The following is a 4,599-nucleotide window of genomic DNA, read 5'->3' as shown; positions in this document are numbered from 1 at the left end:
AAACCGAGGAACCAAAATCTCCTATTGGAACAAATCAGCCATTAAATAGCCCAGATAAGGGGAGCGCTGCAAAAATCATTGTTGAAGGAATCCAATCTCCTTAGACATCAGGTATTCTCATTATCCCAGATAAAGGAAGTGCTATTAAAACTATCCCTGTCAAAGCCATTCCCTCTCAACCTAGGAATACCCTCCTAGATATCCCAGAAGGTTATTGGCATACATTCAATCCCATGGCTCAGAACCAGCCAAACACTCAAACCTCTACATTACAATACCCTATAGTGGATTCTGCAGCAAATGCGCCCATGAAAGCTATCCCTCTTCAACATATCCCTACATTTCACGGTCTCACATCAGAAGATCCAGATGCATTTTTATTTGAATTCGATGTGTTATGCAGGGGATATGATTACACCACCGATCCCCAGAAATTGAAATTATTCCCCTATACATTAAAAGGGGATGCTTTAAGATGGTTTATGGGACTAGGTGGTGGGGTCATAAACAATTGGGATCAAATGAAAGAATCTTTCTTGAAAAAATATCAGGACTATTATAGGTCTAGAGAATTAAAGGACGAAATATTCCAAATGATAGCCAAACCGAATGAAACATCAGAGGAGTATGTGGAACGTTTTCAGTACAATCTACAAAGATCTCCTTATACATCACTACCTTTACCTGATAATGTGTTAAAAACTGCATTGGTAAGGGGAATGAAGGAACAATGGATTGAAACAATAAACATCATGGGAAAAGGGGATATTTATCAAGAGAATTTTGTTGACATCATTGATTTATGTATCAGGAGTTCGAGAGGCAGCACAAGAATAAAACCGGAAGAATATGATCAGTTTGTGAGATAATAAAATACCAACAGAAGGAGTAACACATGTAGAGATTGGAAATTTATTGGAAAATTTTAAAACTGCTATTCTGGGGACACTAACTACACAACTTGATATTATGCAGGCTAAACAGAAGCAGATGGAGGCAGAACAAAATTTGGCGATCTTCTGTCCCCGATGCAGGAAAAAGCATAGTCACAAGGAATTTCCACTGGATACAGTCCAAACATGCACCATCTATACAAAAGATCACCTTACGGAGAGCTGCCCCTCACTTCCTGGATTGAAAACAATACATAAGGAAGCGGAAGAAGAACTAGAATCGGTGTACTTGATCAACCAGCGCCGCCAATGGCAGCCGAGACAATCTGGTATCTTTCCAGACCCAACTTCTTCTTTTCAACTTCCACAGTATAATGCTCAACAATATAGTATGTGGCAAAGTCAGTCCCAACCCCCATTTTCAAACTGGTCACCACAGTCGTATCCTTCTTCAAACCCGTGGCTGAATCAGGCAAGCCAATCTGGTTGGCCGAATTTCCCTTACACTCCAACATATTGGCAAAATAGCCCATATCCTCCACAATGGACTCCCCCTACTTCACAAAGTTCACCCTGGCAGACAAACTGGAAAAGACTGATGCACCATCTAGTAGGAACTATTCCGCTCCCTCAACCTACTATGCCAGCCTTACAACAAAATCCAGAGTCTAATCTGAGACCACAACTCCCAGCCCAACCCAACACCAATCCAAATAACAGACCGGTCCAATCTCTTCAAATTGTAGAATCACCAGAAATAGGACCCGACCTGAGGGAGTGTAATGATCTTCAGTTACGATCTGGACGTATTATTGAAACTGAGGGAGATAAAACAGTTCATATTGAAGATCAGTTACCCAGAGAACATCAGTTGCAACAAGAGGATGTAGATAAGCAGCGGACTCATAATCAAGCAACCACATCCTCTCCTACGTTCCCAGAATGATTAGTCATACCTCGACCTTTACAGTATCCTGACTTTGACATTCTGTGAGAATTACAAAATCTGTACATAAAAATCCCATTCCTCCAAGCCATTCAAGACATTCCTATATATGCAGAAACTATCAAAGAATTGTGCATAAAGAAACCAAGGAGGAATATAAAAACTAATCCAAGAGTCCAAGTAGTCGGTACTTTATCTGATTTACTATCTGGGAAAGAAACACCCATTAAATATGAAGACCCAAGAAATCCAATTGTAACTGTTCAAATTTATGGTCAGACCCTGTCTAATGCCTTGGTTGATCTAGGAGTTGCAATTAATGTTTTAACAACCACTACTTGCCAAAAGCTCGGCATTACATCTGTAGAACCCACCTCTATTTTGTTAGAATTGGCCGACCGATCTGTGGTTAGACCAGAGGGTACTCTACATGATGTCATGGTCTCTGTAGATTCCTGGGAATATCCAACTGATTTCCTAATAATTAATCCAAAAACCCGACTTGATGGACACCCGCTAATCCTAGGTAGACCTTGGCTTGCCACTGCTGATGCTTACATTGGTTGCCGACAAGGAAATATGACCATAACCAAAGGACCAAATATCAAGAATTTAGTTCTATATCCTCGAACGCAGCCAAGTGTCACAATAATTAAAACTAAAAAGCACCATGTATCATACCTTACTGATAACATTAGATCTCCATTAACTATACAAGAGGCACTTGATTTTAAAGATCAAACAGAAGATGATGCCATTAACAACTTCATTAGTCAAACTGAATCTGGATCCTGCACACAGTGTCACATGATAGAAGCAGCATTTGATAATGAATTAGAAGAAGATCCTCTGAAAGATACGCATGACCAAGCAATACCTGTTACTTCTGTTGAAAATAGTAAAATTGCGGAAATTGAACCAGGAAAAACTTTAAATATCAATGCCAACCTCACACCTGAACAAGAAACGAAGCTCATCCATTTGTTAAGAAAATATCAAGAAGCATTCGCATGGGATTACCCTGATATGAAAAGAATCGATCCCCAATTGTGTACACACCACATTTATATAGAAAAAGATGCTAGACCTGTTCGTCAACCGCAAAGGAGACTTAATCCTCATCTAAAGGATGTGGTAAAAGCTGAACTTTAGAATCTTTTAGATGTTAATTTTATCTATCCTATTTTTGACAGTAAATGTGTCTCTCCGCTTGTGGTGGTACCAAAAAAGAATGGAAAATGGAGAATCTGTGTGGATTACAGGGAACTCAATAAAGCAACACAAAAAGACCACTTTCCTCTCCCATTCATAGACCAAGTATTATATACTTTAGCAGGAAAGAAATTCTTTTTTTTCCTGGATGGCTTCAATGGATACAATCAAATTCAGATTGCCCCTGAAGACAAGGACAAAACTACTTTTACTTGTCCTTGGGGAACATTTGCCTATCGAGTTCTACATTTTGGCTTATGTAATGCTCCTACCACATTCCAAAGGGCTATCCTTAGCATTTTTGTATATTTAATAAATGATGGACTTGAATTATACATGGATAACTTTACACCATATAGAGATGATTTTGATCCAGCACTAGACACCCTAGAAAAAGTCCTACAACGCTGCATAGCTACCAGGCTTTGTTTAAGTCACGAAAAATGTTACATGATGATGACTGAAGGACTTATCCTAGGACACTATGTTTCAGCAACCGGCATTCAGGTATACCTGGCCAAAATCCAAATACTTTTGCTTATCCCCACTCCTACTACTCAAACAGAGGTACGCAGCTTTCTTGGATTTTCTGGTTATTATAGACGGTTTATAGAACATTATTCGCACATTGCTACACCTTTATATGCACTAACTGGTAACGTTGATTTTCTTCGGACAGAAAAATGTGAGCATGCCTTCAAGGATTTAAAGAAGCTCGTATCCATAGCCCCATTCCTCCGAGGACCAAACTAGGATTTGAAATTTCAGATATCATTTGATGCCTCAGATACAACCATTGGCGCAGTCCTTGGGCAGGAAGAGGAAAAACCATATGCTATCTATTACATCAGCAAAAATTTATCCCCTACTGAATTAAATTACACTGTTACTGAAAAAGAATTCCTAGCTGTAATACATGTTGTCAATAAGTTTAGACATTATATTACAGGCTATCCTGTTATCTTGTATACAGATCATTCTGCCATAAAATATTTAGCAAATAAGCCTGTCACAAATGCCAGAATAACTAGATGGTTGATTTTATTGCAGGAATTCGATATCACAATCAAGGATCGGCTTGGAAAAGAAAACCATATAGCTGATTTTCTCTCAAGAATGCCAAAGCCAATCAATGCAGCAACAGTTGAAGATCAATTTCTGGACGAACATCTATTTGTTGTTGCCGTTCAAACACCCTGGTATGCAGATGTTGCCAATTACCTCGCAGTAGGTAAACTACCAAAACACTTAACCCCTAATGAACGCAAACAGATTGTTCAGAAGAGTACTCAATTCTCATGGATTGGGGGCTATTTGTTTCACACAGGGGTAGACATGCATATCAGGAGATGTGTTCGAGAAGATGAAATCTTTGACATCCTAAAAGCCTGTCATGATGGACCATGTGGTGGACACTTCGCTGAGTGTAGAACTGGACATAAAGTATTGCAGACAGGATATTATTGGCCCACGATTTTCAGAGATGCAAAGAAATTTGTCCAAGCCTGTGACAGCTTCCAGTGAGCAGGACGTCCCGGTCAAGCTGAC

This window comes from Pinus tabuliformis, chromosome 9 (genome assembly GCF_031772625.1).
Source record: "Pinus tabuliformis cultivar Carrire ecotype Pingquan chromosome 9, CPIR1, whole genome shotgun sequence".
Lineage (NCBI taxonomy): Eukaryota > Viridiplantae > Streptophyta > Pinopsida > Pinales > Pinaceae > Pinus > Pinus tabuliformis.
Note: the sequence above shows the minus strand (reverse complement) of the source record.